This window comes from Ammospiza caudacuta, chromosome 2, assembly GCF_027887145.1.
Source record: "Ammospiza caudacuta isolate bAmmCau1 chromosome 2, bAmmCau1.pri, whole genome shotgun sequence".
Taxonomy (NCBI): Eukaryota; Metazoa; Chordata; class Aves; order Passeriformes; family Passerellidae; genus Ammospiza; species Ammospiza caudacuta.
This window is the reverse complement of record NC_080594.1, coordinates 89,792,877-89,812,002: the sequence shown is the minus strand read 5'-3', so window position 1 is coordinate 89,812,002 and position 19,126 is coordinate 89,792,877.

The following is a 19,126-nucleotide window of genomic DNA, read 5'->3' as shown; positions in this document are numbered from 1 at the left end:
ACTCTACTGTAAATTCTGATAATCTTTTACTATTAGAAATAATACAAGGTATGGAACATCACTTGATGTGTTGAGAAAGAGTTTCCTTAGTAGATGAGTATCTCAGAGGGTTTCTTGGAATAGAACTATTTTCAGAGACGAGGAATTGACCAAGGTTGTAAAATGTGTGTGCAAGGTGCTTCCTCTCCAGTAAATTTGCTACCCAATAAACATGTAATAGATGGGAGTGGTGCTGTTTTTCAGTCCCACACTGCTAAGGAAGTGGGATTTGTGGGAGTAAGAAGCATTAAATAGTGCTTAAACCACGACTGTGGTAAATGCTAACTGGTTCTGTACAAGACCTGCTTTTCCAGAGGAACATTTCCTTGTTCTTCCTTCAGTGTCCCCACCTCTTTAAGTGTCAAACCTTTAAGAAATAAATGGTGTTGTAACTCTTACATGTGAAAACTCAAATCAGACTAGCTGATTAGAAGTGAGATGAGGAAATAGTGAGAGGGGAGAGAGCCATAGTAAATTCTTTTCTTGGCTGAATTTATAGCCAAGTGTCTGATACACATTCAATCTGAACAGATGTATGCAATGCTTTTTGTTTCTAAAACTGATGACTTCAGTGAAGGAGCACATGTTGACTATTTAATTTTGTCTTTCTTAAGCAACTGTTCTGTAATGAGTCAGAGAATGTTTGTATTCCTTGTGTGTGTAGGACTTTTTTAACTCTAAATTAACTCTGATTTCACATTTCTGTGTTCTGTTATCATGTGGAAGCTAGTTCATTTGTTCAAGTGCTGTAAGCATCCTTTGTTTTCCACAGCCTACTTACCATATTAGCTTTATATGTACACTAAAATGATAATTTATGTCTGTAAGAGTATTTTTATCTTAACACTAATTCCAAAGTATTACTCACAAGCCTTTTCCATGGGGAAAAACATAAAAAAGGTACTAAAAATAAATATAAAGCCAGATGGCAGGTATTGAAATGTCAGTTAGAGAGAGGAGTGGGAATGGTATGGGAGATTGGTAGTCAAGGACTCTTTCATGGTGTGCCCTAATGCATGTGTTTGTGGGTTGATTGTTCAAGTGATCTTTGTTCCTTTCTCAGCCATAATCACTAAGCCTCTCCTGTTGGTGCTGCAGCAACTCCTTTTGGAAGGGAGCAGAAACATTGCTGCATCATAGATAGACACATAGTTATTTCTAGTAATCAGCTTGATCCAGTGGAGATCAAGTGTTAAAATTAAATCTGTAGGATATGTATGGATTTAATAATTAACAGAACACATGTATTATTTGATCCAATAGAATGTTAGTGTCAAAACTTCCTAGTGGTTCACTAAACTACCTAGGACAGTATGAAAATACTGTAACAGGAATCAAAATACTGATTTGCTCAAGAGACTTATTCAATTCCAATATTGTGTAACATAATACTCTATCTAAAGATAAGTAATTATATGATTGTCTTGGGACTTTGAGCACTGTCCTACTTGAGAGATATTTATGCTCCTTTGAGAAAAATAATTCATTTCATTAATGCCCTAAGTCCTATGCATTTGATTACAGCTTTTCCCCTAATGCACAAAATGTTTTTATTTAAATATATTGCTGTTTTTGTTTGTGCCTTGTGCTACATTACTGACTTTTACTAAAACAAATGCATATTTCTGTTCTTTGATAGATTCTGCAAGAGTGGATCTGTGAAATTGAGTTGTTGAGGACCAATGGTTGGCATGGTGCCAAAAGGCTAATACTAGTTTCAGAATCCCAAATATAAGCAGTGCTAATAATTTGTGTTGAATAAGTAAAGAACAGGGTTTGCAAGGACCTCACTGCTGCTCTTGTTCCTCTCATTTGTTTTCCATGATGGAGAGTCAGAGGTGCTAAATGCTGCTGAGACTGACATCTCAGGCTGTGGCTCTGTCAGTGTTAGTGCCTGTCTGTGTTACAACATTCTGTTTCAGCAATTTAAATGTTCTCTCTGTGGTCCAATCCTGCAAACATGGTTCTATTTACAGAGCTGTAAGCACATATTGCAGAACTGCTCACATGTTTATGATGATAAAAAATAGGCTATGGTCATTTATTCTGAAAATTCTTTACGCTGTTAATTGTTCTTTCAAGTCAGTACAGACTGATAAGCATATGAGTCTGTTGAACAAAGACCCACCTGTACATAACTTGAAAAGTGAGAGAAGGGTTGGTGTTTAAAAAGTATCACACATCTAGTATGTAAGATGTGCTTCTCAGAAGGAAAGACAAAGTATCTTTATAAAACCCTTGCTTTTGAAATATCTTCTGCACCCAGATTAGGTGCATTTGTATTATAAAAGGCTTCATAATTCACTGTGGCACAAGGAATTGGTTCTCCAGTCTCTTTTCACTTCTTCAAGTTTCTGGAGAGTAGCAGGTTGGATGAGATGCTTTTTTTCAAAGAAAACATTTAAAATTATATGTTTTCAGTGAAAGCCTGGAACAAACTAGCTTGACACCTTCTACTCATAAGAGCAGCATTAAATAAAGTCATAATCTAAAAATGCAGCCACAGAATGTAGGTGGTAAGCAATATCTGTTGTTCAAGCCTGTGGTTAGAAAATTTACAAATACAGAGCTGTAGCAGCTTTGTTAACATGATGAATTTTACACTGTCTTGATATGTGGTCATTTAGAATATGTGTATTTATTGTAAATATGTTTCTTGTCTAAAGCTGAAGAGCACAACAGCTTAATTCCAGTCATAAGTTGTAGTTGACAGAATAATAACCAGAAACCTTAAGATCCTTTCTCATTTTTCTTTTTCCAAATCTGCCTGCTGAATTTTCTGTCTCTGGCATGGTTTTATTGCAGATATCTTCAGAAAATCATTAACTGGTTATTTCTGTAAATTGCACACTTCACAATTACTTGGTTGACAGTCTGTAGGGAGAAAATTCTGTAAACATAGCAGCTTCTTGAAGTGAACTATGCTTTATTTTCAGGATTTACTGAAGATTCATTTATAATGTTCCTGAACACTGAAAGTGGAAGAATAAAAAAGGTTAGCATTTTAACAGTTGCTTAATTAGGTCAGTAGAAGGTGATATATTTCAAGTAATAATGTATTTTAGTAGCTGAACACTGGAAATATATTTTAATGTCAAGCTGAGGTTGGTGTGTCCTGATGGAGGCTTTCAGATGCAATATTATTTTTTGGCTGACCTGTAGGTGCTAATGGGCTGCAGTGAAATAGAATGGAATAATTTCCCTAAAGATTTTTTAGTAACAGAGGAAATGATACAAGTAAATCTCTGTGACCTAGAACAGGATTTTAAAAATCTGCAATATTGCTACTATTGCTTTGAAAAGAGCCATAGAAAAATAGCAAAGCAGAAATTGGCTCATAATTCATAAGTTCTAATGATAAGTTGTGTTACTGTAAAACTGTATTGTGTTTCCTTTCATTACCACTCCAAGGAAGAGGAATATGAACTTTTCGTAGTCAATTTGTGACAGGAACTTTTGAGGCTTTTTTGGTGGGGAAAGTTTTGAAGTCTTTCTGAGGTCATAAAGGTCTAGTATTTATTAGCTGTTTTCTCAAGCTTTGGTTCTGTAGCAGCTCTACCTCACTAAGGTTCATAGCAGGATGATTTCTGGAATTCTGAGTGGGAAGAAATCTGTTACAGGTTGTTGGGTTGTTGGCATGCTGAGGAAGATGAGAGTAAATAGTGCATTGAGGAGATTGATTATTAGATATGTAAAAATTTGTATTGCTCAATTTATGGCAAAAAACTCCATAAAGCCCTTTGTCAGCTGAGACTGGACATTCAGGTCCCTTCCTGTTTATATTAGTAATTAAAGTAAGAGAACCTTTCTTCTAGTCTGACCTTCTGTGAAGCTTTTTATGCCAGAGAAAGGCATCACCTCTTGAAAATGGCATAAAATCTGATTATGTTTTCTCTTGATAGAATATTTCAATAGCCAGTAATCCCTCTGTAGAAAGAGCATGTCTGCCTTATGGTCAGAATTTGACTTCAGTTTTCACTTCTGGGAGAAGAAGAGAAGATGGCTCTTCAAAGAGTTTAGTAGTATCTTATGTTTTCTGCTGTAATGCATTTGAAAGTTAAAAAATTGAAAGGAAAAAGATGCAATGAAATGCATGGATTGACTTCCCAAACTTGTGGCTTGTGTTATACCTGTCTTCCTTAGTCTCATCACAGGGGGGAAATTTGCAATCTTATTTTAGGAAGGAGATAAACCTCTATTACTGATTTTTTCATTGATCTCTGTACAGGTAAAACCCCTGCTTTCTTTTTACACTATTGATTGTGCTTCCAAGGTGAGTGTCACATTTTGTCACTTAATACACTGTGTTAAGTTGAGATCTTGTGTTCAGTTCCCTGTCCCTTACGACCCTGATGCCTTTTTCTGAGTCAGTAGTTTTTCACTCTCATGTTTTCCTAGTGTATGGCTTGTTTTCCCAGGGTGTAGCTTTTTGTTCTTTTCCTGGATTTATAACCTGACATGTGGCCATTGAAGAATAGAAGTTTTGAACAGCATGCTTTTTCATCTGTCGCAGAACTTCTCTGTGATGGCCCAGTTCTTTTGTTCAGCACTGTCAGGTGTTGGGTTGTCCACAAATACAACTGGCAGTGAGTTTATATGTATGTACACACCTTTGAAGAAAATGTGAAATAATCTTATAGTTGGTAATGGTCCCAGAGCAGCTAAGTACTTTACTGAAATACAACTCCCCTCTATTTGTGAGGTTTTATTACATATAGATTAGGAAAACATAATCTTACAAAAAAATTAGGTAAATAGAAAACCTCTCAAGCATATCCATTCCTACCCTGCTGGGTTTTCTTGTATTTTACCCTGGGTATTTCAGACTGCTCTGCCCACAAATAACATGGTGATTTTCCACATCCTCCAACACTGGTGCAACGTAAGGTCCTTCTGGTCCCTTGGGTTTTAGTGCTGTTTTGATTCCCTAACACTAAATGAATATCAATAGTATCAAATGAACAAAATCAAATACTAAATGAATATCAATAGTAAACATTGTTCTTCCAGAGTCCTTGGTGGGGAGCTGTACAAGTCTGCTGTTTACAAAGGCAGTACTTAGGTTGATGATGATTAATAATGTCATCAGCTGTAAATAAACTTGATTTATTTTTTTTGTCAGGATCTGTATTTAATTTGAAAGGTGCTAGTGACAAGATCTACTTGCTTTCCAGCTTGTTTTCACCAAGTATATGTAATATTTTTATGCAAGGATGGCTTTAAGTTTGCATGGTATGCAGAAGAACTCTTATTTTCTGTCTCTTTGCTAAAAAATGTGTCAGGGTTCATTAGATTTATGCAAAATGATGGGCAAAGGTAAATGTGAAAAATTATGCATGTTTGACTATGCATTGTAAACAGCTCCTCTCTATAAATTCTGTGTGGTTTTCATGCAGGGAGTCCTTCATGGCATTTCACCAATGACACGCAGAAAGAAAAATTAAAAATTCAATCTGTCTCTCCTGGCTTCTCTATCCCAGTTCAGATTATGCTGGGGACTTCAGCTGGCAGCTTCCAGCATGAGGGAACTGCAACAGGCAAATTAAAATTCTTACACTAGAGCAGTGTTGGGACTGACTCAGCTGGTTCTTGGCAGCAGTCCTCTGCAGGTCATGCCCAGTTGGCTGGAGGCATCCAGACAAGTGTGTCTGTGTCTCACTGATTCCCCACTTCAGTCTTTCCCCCTCACCTCTCTCCTGGGAGTTCCCAAAGGGTAACTTGTTAGTAACCTGTGTTCTCCTTGGCTTTTGTGCACCATGTAAAAATAACAGAATGTGCCAGAGCTGGACTTTGACCTCTTCCTACATTCTTTCAAATGACTCTTAATGTTACCTGAGCACTATAAATCCCTCATTGATAATAGTGGGGCACAGAAATTTGTTAAGAAATGGAACCCAGCCTCCAGCTACACAGCAATTTCACCACATGCATGTGAGTGAGGCAGCTATCAAACAACTTCAGGTGTGGAGATGGATGGACGGATGGATGGATGGATGGATGGATGGATGGATGGATGGATGGATGGATGGATGGATGGATGGATGGATGGAGGAAACATGCTGAAATGTATCAGTGTGAGCAGCAAGACTAGGGAAGTAATTCTTCCCTTGTACTCCACACAGGTGAGGTCACACTTGAGTGCTGTGTCCAGTTTGGGCCCCTCAATTCAAGAAAAGCAACGATGTGCTGGAGCATGTCCAGAGAAGGGCAGTGGAGCTGGTGAAGGGTGTGTGTGGAGCACAAGTCCTGTGAGGAGCAGCTGAAGGAGCTGGGGCTGTTTAGCCTGGAGAAAAGGGGACTCAGGGGTGAGCTCAGTGCTCCCTACAGCCACCTGAAAGGAGGCTGTAGCTGGGTTGGGGGTCCGCCTCTACCCTCAGGCAACCAGCGACAGGACAAAAGGACGTAGTGATAAGCTGGGCATGGGGACATTTAGTTTGGACATTAGGAAGAATTTCTTCTGTCTCCGGTGCTTAACTGCAGATGAAGATAGAAGAGAATCCTAGTTTCTATATTTTTGGATCCTCCGGAGCCGGCGGGGGCAGCCCGAAGCGCTCCCCTTCCAGCGCGGCGGACGGGCGGGCGATGCCGGCCCGGCTGAGGCCGCAGGGGGCCGGGCCAGGGCCGGGGCGGGGCCGCCGCTCCCGGCGCCGTCAGAGCGGGCGGGCGCCGGAGCCGCTGGCGGCGCGGGGCCGGCGGCTGCCGCGGGGCGGTGCCCGGCGAGCCGCGGCTGCGGAGGTGAGCGATGGGCGCCGGCCGCGGAGCGGGGGGCAGCGGGAGAGGGCGCGGGCCGGGCGCCCAGCGCGGAGGGGTCGCGCGGCTGCGGCAGGAGGCGGCCCCGCGCCGGGCGGGCACGGCCGAGCCCCCATCTTGGGGAGGCCCTGCCCGCCCGGTTCGGCCGCCGGCGCTGTCACGGGCAGCGCTGCCGGCTCTGTCCGTGCGCGCTCGGCCCTCGGTCCCGAGTCGTGCCGGGCTGCGGCGGGGCGCGGAAACGGCGTGTGTGGAAGGGACAGCGCGTAAACAGCCGCCGCCTCCGGGGGACGCGGGAGCGAGACAGCGAACACAGGGATGATGTTTAACCGCCCCAAATTTGTTACAGGCCGGGGTTCACGATTCCTTTCCCATGTTGAGAAGCCTTAAAAGGAAGCAGATTGTGTGTTTAATTTGGTGCATATTTCAGATTTTTGCCTGTTTATTGAGCTGGAATATGGTTGTGAAATATGGTAGAAATACCTTTGCAGTACTGATGCACCATCATCTCTCTTATGTGGGTTTCGCGGAGCAGCGCTAAGAATGAACTTGAAGCTTTAGCCCAGTGGCATAGGTACCCCCATACCATGAGTAAAGTCAATATGTGCTGATCAGAGCCCACTTTGGACTGCAGAGACACTAGAGGGGATTTTGCCTGCGTGGTCCAGCACGGTGTTGACAGAAGCTCTCCATCCGCAGGCCGGTATCAGCCTTCTGCAGAAGCCTCTGCTGTTGAGCTGTCTCGGCTGGCGGTAGACACCCAGCTGGGAGGGTCTTGCTGGGTTACTTAAGCAACAGAGGCAGAGACTCATCTTTGTCTCTGTCCTCAAACTCTGGAAAACCCTGTTGTGCTGAAAACAAGATTACTTTGCAGTTTCCCACTGCAGAACTACTGTTTGCTAATGCTTTTAACAAAAGCTCTTAATTAAAAGCTTATTAAGTTTTTCTTCCTGCTTCTAAAGATCTTAATTCAGTGGACTGCCTTGCTTCTAGGAACTCAGAGAATGCAATATCTTGCCAATTTTTTCACAAGTATCTCTGACTCTCTTATGCAAATGTTAGGTGGGAGCAAATGGCGGGGGGTGCATATGTATTTTTGGCAGGAACTTGACATTTAGTGTTCTTAAATTTAGAAGTTCTGGCACTTTCAAACTTTGAGGTGGATGTGACCTCTTTTACTCACTGTTCCCTGCTGCAGTACTAAGTTGATAGCAAATCATTATTTCAGTGCTGCTTTCAAGTATCTGTATCCAGGCTGTATGTATTTTGCTAGATACATTTGCTTCTGATTTAATTTATTTTTAATGAACTAATTTCAACTTAATCTGTAGTGGGTGGTATCTTGCAGTGAGCCATGGAGAAGCAAAGAACCCTGCCAAAGTGTGGCAAAAGAACCATGTGATCTATAGAGGGTGTTTGGCTCCCTTACTGAAGACAGTGATGACACCTCTGCAGAAACTTGCTTATTTTACACCTGTCTAATTTGCTGTCAGTTGAGACTGAAGGCTGTACCCCTTCTCAGGTAGCAGAATTTTCAGTCTTAAGGTCTCAGATCTATTGAATGTTGGATGTCATTAATCATCTCTTAGACCTGTACTAGTTCAGTCTGTTTGTACAGATGCTGTATTAAATGGAGGTTCTCCCTGTGAACTGACTGCTAGGAGAAATGACTGCTTTGTTTCCTATATGTTCTGGTTCCTTAGTCTCTGTATTATTTTACTAGAATTAGGAAGGAAAATGAGAAGGCCGAGGATCCCCTTTCAGTTCTTGTTTCCTTGTTAAGATTTAATTCAGGCTTCTGGGCTGTGCTCTGCTACAGCAAATTTTAATTGCCCAGTTGCTTGTGTATAAGATGCACTGTTAGAATATAATACCTTTAGGACCCCCTTTGTAGATATCTCTGTTGGAAAAAAAAAAAAATTTCTTGACTGGATATGAAGAGCAATTGCCTTGCTTGGACATGAAATTTGAACCCTCTACCTGTTGTGTTTGAAGAGAGATGGGAGATCAAATAATACAGGCAGCACAGCTCAGAGATCTGTCTTACACGTTCTTTGCTTCTGCTTGCCACTTCCCTTCCTGTTTCTTGTCTGATAAACTGAATTTCCTCTCCATTGTTGGATTATCTACCTAAATCTCAAACAGACATCCTTTGCAGAAACATTGTTGTTGAAAATGTTGTTGACCTTGAAAGAATTAAGCTTTAGGGTGTATCTACTTCATGCACATCTATCAGGCAGATAGGCACAGCCTCAAAAGTAGTTAAATCACACCTATTGCTGCTTTATCTAATACCATAAACTCTTTCCTACAGATGAAGTTGATTCTTCTGACTCTCAGATAGAAGGAAGCATTTCCCTTTTCTACTTCACAGGCACCTCCTGCTACTGCTGCCTGTCTTCCTTTGCTTCCCGCGTTCTGTTCTCTGCAGTGCTTTGCTTGCTGTGAGAGGTGTCACCACAGGCTGGTGGCACCTGAGGCAAAGCCATGCCACAATCAAGACAAAGCAGGTTGACAATGAGGAGCAAATCAATTGAAGTACAGAAAATGTCAGGAACATTGTCAATTCCGGGCATGACTGAGAGGAGGGCATGTGTCTTGACTGCACAGGGGAGTGGTAGTGCCATATTCTTTGTGGTTTGTGTAGTACGCGGTAAGGGAGGTATCCAGGAGATAAGGCAAACACTCCAGGCTTTCCTGGCAATTACTGCTCTTTTTTCCCTGTACCATAAAATTAATGATGTTGCCTGAGCCAACACAGATGGACATTGTTCTGTCAGCACATCAATCAATCCAGCCACTTTGGTCTCTCACAGAGAAAAGGCAGGTGCCAGTACTACAGAAATATGATAGCATTTCCTGAAAACAGTATTTGAAGCTTTCAGTAAAGTATGTTCACTCAGCTAGAGGACTGTTTCTGGACTTTCACTGAGTGTAAAATTCTTGAATTTATGACTATTTAACCAAATATGCAATAAATAGTGAACTGGGAAATTGAAGTACCAAGGTACATCCTAACTTAGCTAAAACCATCTTGATGATATATGAGAGAGTAATGTAGTTTTTCCCCAAATTTCCAGGCAAGTTGAGATCTTGACCTTAGGTGAGGGAGTCTTTCTGTCCAGCCTGTAGAATGTGACCAAGGATTTCTCTGCAACAGAGGTTTGTAAATGTGTGTCAGCATTCACTGAAAGTACTCATCATGTACAGCAGTGAGATACTGCTAAGACCTTGTATGAAACCAGCATGCTATTTTCAGAAAAACATTGACATTCTTGAGCTGTTACATTTAGACCTGGCCCACTTGTGCCCTTCAATGTTCTTGTATATCTCACAAATGCCTGCATCTTGTTTGTGCATCTGCTGCTGTGGTGTGCTGACAGAGAAGCCTGTTGTGTATGAGTTGCTTCTCTCTAAATACAGCTGTGTTCTTCCAGTTTGCTGCAGACAGAGCAGATTAACTCCGTGTGAAGGAGGTACCAAGTGAGGTGAAAGGGAATAGTATAGGAGAAAAGGAGTGGGGATATAGAGGAGGGATGTGAAGGGAAATGAGTGTAGACAGTACAGGAAGACAGGAAGGAGGACAGATAGAGATAGGAAAAATTTATCCAGTATCTTTCTCATCAAGGTTTTGTAGCATTTTCCAGTGGAGCACTTTGGAGCTGTAATTTCTGAAAAAAATCTGGACATATCCCAAACCTCTAGCTCTAGCTGGGGTGTGCTTGGGGGGGATGCAACAGCAGGGGCTGGGCTTTATGGCTGGGCTTCCCTGGCAAATGCATCCTGAATCTGAGCATATGGGAAGCAAGTGGGGCTGTGCCACTGTGAGTGAGAACCAGCAGACAGAGGCCTGCCACAAGGTTTGTGTGCTGCTAACTCCCATTGCTAGGTAAGATGTTTTAGAGCTGTTGGGGTCATCAGCTCTCACAAGCACAGGTATTTTAATCTTCCTTAACAAAATAATATGTGTTACCATGCATCTAAACTTTTAGAAGAATAACTATTCTTCCCACAGTATGACTAATTATAGGAAGCATGTATTTACAGATGTTGCAAATCTTTGGAAACAGCACACTTCAATTCCTTGGGACAGTTTATAGTTAAGGTACCTCACTGCAATGTTGCAAACTGTGCAGAATCCTGCAACTATAGCCAGTTCCTGGGAATGCCTCTGCACATGCTCAGTTCCCACCTTTTATGCAAGGCCTGAGCAGCCCAGATTAACTCTGTGCTTGAAAAACTGTTTTACCTGGCTCTACCCTGTTGTATCACTGAGTTTTCTCTAACTTCCTTCCAGCAAAATGAAATGTGATTAGAAGGAATTTGATACCTGGATTTTCTCCTTGCCCTGAGTAGAACAAGTCTCCAAGGTGGAAATTACAGCTGAGAGTGGAGACACAGAGATTTGATGAGAATTTGTTTTTCCACTCATTCTCTGTTGTTAAATCTATTGTTTTGAAATGCAGTGCTGGGTTTACTGCTAAGGTTAGGCATTGGATCTTTCTATAATTCCTGTTTGTGTTTGGTTCAAATCCTAACCCTTGGCAGTCTGAAGCTTGGATTCAAACTTAAGAAGAATTTTTAAATGATTGTCCAGTCTGTAAGAGTTATAATAAGACTTCAGAATGAAATGGCTTTGTATCAGGTATTTTAAAAATACTTGGCCTGCTTGGAGTCTCTTCTGTTCTTTTTCCAGCTCTTTCTCTACATTTTCTCTGTGATGACCAGTGTTAAGAGAATAATTTTTCATAGTTTGCTATGCCTCTAGTTTTTCACAGTGCTTTTTCAAAAACCAACCTGGGAGTGCGGGTGGTGTTTGTGTTGTGCTGAATAGAGTAGCTATTGATCTCTAAAAATGTCTAAAGATTTAAATTTTTTTTAGTTTTCCCCCTTGCCCACCTACATTTCGTCTTGCCAGTAACAATTCTTTTGATCATGTAGCTACTTTTTACATTCATTAGGCTGGAAACTACTGCCTCCCACAGCAGGGCAGGTGGAATGAAGTGTGTCCCTACGCTTCAGCAGCTTTAGTACAAAGTTCAGTGGCTTGATTTAAAATGTTGGCTTGACATTTCTGAAGAGTGTTCACTAGATCTGGTCCATTGACTTTGCTTGGGAGGCTGTAAACTTGAACAGAAGTGTGGTAATATGTTCAGTCACCAGAGCTACTTGCCGAGCTCTTAGTGCCATTTTTCTGTTATATTTTTTTACCAGAAAGTGCTAAATGCTAGTGCACTGTTAATTCTGATAACAGTTCTGTAAATATTAAAAGTTAGTGTACATTGTATAATTTCTTTTTTAAAAGGTTCTCACATGTTGTCTTGTAGAAGATGCTACACATAAAATGTAAAATCTGGCATAAGTCTTCCTGTCCAAGTCCAGAAGTCTGTAGAGTATTTTTCAGCATTTCTATTTTTGAGAATGGACATTATCTGCATAAGAGAATTATCTCATGGCTATCTTATCCCTTCCAGGTTTTATGAGTCACTTTTTAAAGTTCAGAATTGTACAGTATTACACAGACAGTTACAGCAACAATTAATATGATGCCAGTAGCTGATAATTTCGGTAGAAAAGCCTTATGTATATTTTTATATATATGTATGTTTAAAAGATGGTGTCACAGCTAGAAGCTGGAAGCTCTTGGCCTGTGACATTTAACTCCCTGTAGACTCACAAACTTGCTTTGTTGTCCAGTCACATATTTCTGTGAGCATGGATGAACATGGTCCACGAGGTTTTTGCAGGGATCATAACTTCTACTCCCAAAGTGTGGGTGGACCACCCATCATTATTTCTGAGCCTGGGAGAGCTGTTTGGAACTGGTTCCCTGCCATAATGGAAAGCAAGGCTGCTCCATATAAACATGACAGTTCAGAGGCATGAATAGAGCATTTTAAACTGCAAATGACCCACACTGCTGTCAAAAGAGCTGTCTTGAAAATGCAATCTATGTAGCCACAGTTTAGCCTTGTGGATTCCAATTATGCTAAATCTTTAGTTAGATGATCTACTTTTCTCTTGTTGTGTTTAGTGCACAGGAGGGGCCTAATCTGGGGATGAACTGTTCTGAGGGGGATGAACTCACTGTGACTATCAGTGAGTGTAACAGCTTTATTTGTTGCAGAAATTGGAAGTTGTACAGCCTTCAAAGCAAGAGATTAAAGGAAGAGGAGGACAAAATTGTTTTTTTAATTGAGAGCTGCATCCTTACAGAGGCCTGTGACACAACCCTACCACTCCTCAGAGTTTCTGTGTGGTGCAAGGCAAGTCTGAAAATTTTCCTTTTGCCATTGTTTAGTACAATATTTCTCAGATTTTGTGTGCCTGATTTAAGATCTGGTTTCAGTTTCATAGAACATCTAAGCCCTCCCATCTATTACTTATATTATGTAAAAGTCTGTATATTTCCAATGTTGAATCGTGAGTGTCTTGATTTGGACACCCAAGCTAGTTGGTTCTTTATTCTTTCTGCAGAAGCTGGCTGCCTGGAAATCTGTGTCCAGTATCTCTCCCATTCTCAGAGATGGTTTCCAGCCTCCTTGCACTAGTATAGACTGCTCCCTTTGGTTATTCTCCTTATGCTACTTATCCCATCTCTTTGGTCTGCCCATTTTTGGCAATATCCCAGCTCTTTACTGCAAAGATTCCTCTCAGCCAAGTTGTTTCTGGCTTTATTTCTGGCTCCAAACATCAGTTCTGGTCTTCTGACAACTTGCCAGTATTGCTCTACAGTTACTTTTTCTGCTCTTTTGGTTTGGCCATTTTTACCTGTGTTTTCAAATTTGATATTCTTTCTTATCCCTCAAGGCTTGTTGTAGAAATACGGGTCCTGTTGGCCAAGTTCAATATTTAGCCAAATGTTGAATGATTATTATAAGGAACTGTCTTCTGAACCCCTTGGGGTGCCTGTAAGGCACTGGATGTGCAACTATAATACCTGTGGAAATCAAAAATACTCATTCTTTTGGCATCTTTGGAGATTTTAGTTGTGAATTAACCTCTACTGGATCTGTGTTTACTGTGACTTTTTAAAGGATTACAATAGAAAGGAAATACTTACAGTTGATTGTTTTTGCTTTCTTTTCATGTTAAGCAAAATGTTTTTTCTTTAGACTTTACTCTTGGTAGCAACTGAACTGTTTGAGCTGAAACTGATGATTGTTAAACTGATGATTGTTTAAAAACCAGTCTGAGACAAACACTCAGCATGAAAAATTTCTGGGCACACTCTTTGGGAAAATGTAAGCAAGTGAAAAGAAGAGTTTTAAGAAGTGGTGTTGAGCAGGCATAGTTACAGGCTCAGATGCTACTGGTCCCACCTTCTCCTTGCTCCTCTTGTGCTGAACAATTAGAAAGTGCTTTACAAACTGTTCATTCACTTCATGGGAGCCTGTGTGTCCCAGCTGTTGTTCAGTGGCATGGCAGTGTAATGTTTGACATGCAATTGCATATCAGAGGTTTTTAAAATAGTGTGGGACTAGTGATGGCATTTAAGTGACTTGGCCATTAGAAAAATGGGGAAATCTTGTGTTAAGGAGGAACTGCTTTCACTGTAAACAGAGAATTTCCTTCTCTTCCCCTTTAGGTAAGAATAGTGGAAATGTTGAAGTGCACCTTTGCTTTGATGTCTAGCAAAACCCTTTCTCTTCCCAAGCAATGTACCTTTTCTCAAACAACCTTGAAGGAAGCATTTGTTGAGCAATAATGCAAAATGTATGGTTGCTTCCATCGAAGTTGTCAGCATTACTTAGAGTGTTTCATTTCTAGTAATAGACACACTTCATCTTACAAAGTTTGTAAGACTTGAGAAAACTGTATATGCTCTTATTGAATCTTTTCTACAATATGTTTCTTTTGGCAAGAACAGATTACCCAAGAATATATGTTCCTGTTAGTTTGACCTAGTCTATATTTTAGTGGAATTACCCTTTCCAAGAAGTATCAGTAAGAACTGTATTTCTGTCAGAAATACTAGTGGCTGTGGTAGCAGTGCTAGTGACACAGACATCCAGCATGAGCTATGGATTTAGAGCTTCACTTGATCTAGAGAGAGATATAGAAAAAAGCCTTGTTAATTCTGTCTCAAGTTCTCACTTTTATTGCTGTGTCATGGTGTTTTGAAATGTTCTGTACTTAATATATGAATGGCAGGCTAGAGTTCTGTGTTCCCAAGAGGCTTTCAAGCTGGAAGCAAGCAATCTTTTATGACCAGAAGATTGTATAATCTATAAAAAGAAAACACAGCAAAATACAGTCAGCCAAGAGGAATTTCAGGAACAGCAGAATTTCAGGTGACACACAGCATGCTATTTTACTATTTTTAATGGAGAGCTCCACTTGGCATGCCTTTTGTAAGTCCACTGTTCCTGGAGCTGTGGGCTTTGTGGTTTTCTCAGCCATAACCCTAAGGTAACCCTAACCCTAAGTGGAGCAGTAAATGGAGCCTTTTGCTGAGGCCAAGGTTCCCAGCACATGGGTGGTGCCAAGGAAAATTATGGGGAGGGACCAATGTTGTGGCAGTGCCATGCTCCCCTTGGTCTGATGCTTCCCATCTGAGACCTGCTGCTGAGATTTATAAATTAGAGCTTGTGAACAGCTGCTATAATTTAAGCTGTGAGATCTGAGGATTGGAGGAACCAAGAAGTGCTAAAAATCCATCTATTTTCTTACCCTTTTTTGTTTGTTTGTGTGTTTGTTTGTTTGTTTATTGTTTAGCATTCTTGATACATTCCTCTAGGGAGGGTAACATTATGTGGCTCTGGAAGGAGGAGAGCTTCAGTTTACCTAAAATGTTGCAAGAGCTTGGGAATAAAAAAAAAGCAAATAAAAGTATTACTTCTGTAAGTAGAAGGGAAAAGTGTTACTTCTATAAGTAGAAGGAAAATGGGATTTTTTTTTTTCAATGACCCCTTTTTTGTCATTGCTACAGTTATGATTCCGCATTGGGATTAGACAAGAATTTGGATCAGTTGAAACAGGGAAGCTGTGAAGGTGGCAAGAGATATATGCCAGAACAGAAAGGGTACTTGCAGAGCACAAGTTGAGAGGCATGGTCTGCCTGTGAAACTTTGGCAGGATTATATATGAGTTCTAGGCTCACAGACTTTAAAAGACCTTGATGTTAGTTTATGGATAATATAGGGAAAATATAGTTTATCTGTCATTTTGATGACATTGCTGGGAAGGAAGTAATGGAAGACACTCTAGAATTGTGATTGAAGATCAGGGGAACATAAAGAGCTGCAAGAAGGAAGACTTGAAAAAGCCAAAAAAACAAATCACCAAAACAACCCTCTAAAAAGATTAAAAAAAGAAAAATAAAGGAAGGAGAGCTATGAGAGAATTTTGGTACTAGGAATTAACAGAATTAGCAGTCAGAAAGTGAAAGTACACAAAAAGTTTAGAAGTTGGGAGAACTGCATTTCTCAGAAAGAAAATGAAAGGAGAAGCAGTTCTCTGCATGATAAATTTTAAAAATACTGAAATAATGCTTTATTTCAGTACTTCAAGGTACTTTGCAAATTAGAAGGTCCAGTACAGAGGCTGTGTAGAATTTTTAAATTATAAGAATTTGTTCTACTTTCAAAACTAGCGCACTAAAGTATAAAAGGAAGAAAGAAAACTTAGAAGTGAAGCATGAGGTTCCCATGCTGACTACTATAGATACCTAAATCAAAGAAAACCATTAATTTTAGCTGATGCATATAAAAATAATATTTCAGTTTACGTGGTTATCCAAAAATATTCTCAGCTACTTTGATTTTAGTGACAGTGATTACTAATATGAAAACTTCTTTAATGGCTACCCTGTGGGTAGAAGGAAGTATGCAAATGTAATTAATTTCCAGAGAGGAAGAAAGATGACTAAAAAATAAAGCTATGGTTGATAGCTAACTGTGTCTTCAATGAGACATTGACATCAAATTCTGGATCTCATCTTTGCTGCTTCCATTAGCTGCAAGATACATACCACTTTAGACTCTTTTGGTCTAAATGAACAGCTTTTTGCTTCTGACAGGGTGCTTTGTAAGGCTGTTTGTCAAGGTGAAACCCTTGTGGCTGGAAGTTTGTGTTGAAGCTGGGAGTTTGATGCATTACTAAAATGTTGGCTTGTAATCCTTCCTGTCAGGTAGCTCTGAGTCCCATGGCATGTGGGATATAAAGGGTTTTTTGTTTCCTACTGAACCAAAGTTGAGTAACATCCCACAGGAAATAATCATTCTATCCTCCTGGGGGCTGGGCAGCATGAGAGGTGGTTCTAGTCAGCCTCTGTCTCTGAAGAGCTGCTTGCTGACCTTCCAAAGGCTAAACCTTCCCAAGGTGGCAAATGGAAGTCAGTCCCCTTCCCCATCCCATCACCTCCCTCCCTGTTTGCCTTTGAACAGCTCTTGTACCCTTTTACAAGGTGAATGGGTGTGTGTGTTGGTTAACAGTGTTTAAATGCAGTGGGCAAGTGGGTAGCTCAGAGAAAAGCTTTTTTTTTTTTTTTGTTTGCTTTGTTTAGTGGAGGTGCTTTCTAATAGTCTTGCATTTATCTGAGATTATTGTTTGCTGACAATGGAGGATGATAGAATAGTGCAGGATATATTTCTGCTCTCCTGTTGTGTTGTGTGTGGCTGGAAATAATCTGGGTGTAGACCTGGTTTTCTCCTTAAAGATGTATTGAATACATCTGTGTATTGAATACAGCTGTGTATTGAATACAGCTGAGAGCAGGCACTGTGAATAAGGTCATGGGTGCATAGGTTGAAAATGAAGATAAAGCCACATGTTTCCTTCCTACATTGCATAGTTTTGTTGGGTTGTTTTACATGTTTTTGGGAATTCCTTTGAATATTCTTCAATAAGATTTAGTGAAGTTTTCTGGGAGAAAAAGGAACTGCACCTCTATATATAGAATGTGCTTATATTTACCCAAATACCAGAATGGTTGATAACTCTTGTCTTCTTCTGGCAGCCCAGCTAAAGCCATTTTCCATGTTACCTTTCAGGCACATTCTGCTCTTTTCTATCTGATTTTTACACAAAGAAACTCCACCATATGGTGTTTAGACCTGTTACTCTGTGTCTGTGTGGTTGAAATGCTAAAAAAAGTCCCTTCCCAGAGACCTCCTGTGGTATTCACACTTGAAAGTGATATTTTGGTACTGGTGAGTGTGTATGACATTGCATTTATCAGATACTGAATTCCTCTGCAACACTCAGCGTTGGGTTCTAGCAGGGGTGGAAATGAAGGCAGAGTTTAGGCTCAAGAGGGGTGTTCCTGGCAGTAATGATCAGTGGGGAAATCCTTGAAATGACAAACATAATGAGTAAATGTGGTAAGATGAGTAGTAGGGAAGCAGTCTCCTTTCTGAACAGGACGGGCATTAAGCTGGAGTGGGAGCTCTGTGATGTCTCCATGAAGATGATTTTTACTAGAAAACATGATGGTGGGTGATGAGATGGACATGCAACACATTGGAAGGCTTTGGAAATAAGATACTGTCATTTGTTTGCTGACTGGCCTATTGTTCCTCTGGAAAGGATTTGCTAACAACTGTGTGAAAATCTTACAGATGAAGGCATAGCCCCATGTAGCAGCAGCAGTCTACCTGTTGGAGATGGAATTCTCTATTATAACTGCTGGAATCTGAAATCTCTTGCTGTTCAACCTCCAGGCTTTAACTGAATTTCCATATCCAGAGCACTGGATGTTGACATTCAGATGGAAGTGGAGACAAGTTCTCTCACAAAGAGTCACAGAAAATCTGCTGCTGTCTGCACCTTCCATTTGCTGATAACACAGCTTTTAATATCATGCTCCTAATTAACTTGATACCCTGCTTCCATTTCTTGGTGCCAGAAGAATGCCTGAAGCAAAGTGGATTTGCTGCTGTCATTGGAGAACTGATTTCAGGCAACGTTAAAAGGAGAGAGGAGGGTGAGGGAGAAACACTGTTGCAGTTTGATAACATATTTAAATGATTATTTTTATATAATAATTATAATTGGAAGAAAGTATTTTTGTATCAAAATCAGTTGTCTTCTATATTTTTGTTGAAGTCTTAGTTTTTAATCTGTTGTTAATGTAAAAGGCAACACTTGAGATGGCATTACACAGTGTCTATTTTTAATGCTGGAATTTTATCCTCTCAGAAACAGGGTATTTGCTTAATCATACCCTGTTGGATCTTATCTTCTTTTCCCACCCATCCTTTTTACCCATAGTTCAAATGGCTGGCTGGATATCTGTTCTTTGGATGCATCAGCATGAAATTTTGCAGATGACCACCTGTCTGAATACATGTGAAGCTGTGATCACAGTTTTCTAAACAGTGCCAGAGATGCTGAATTG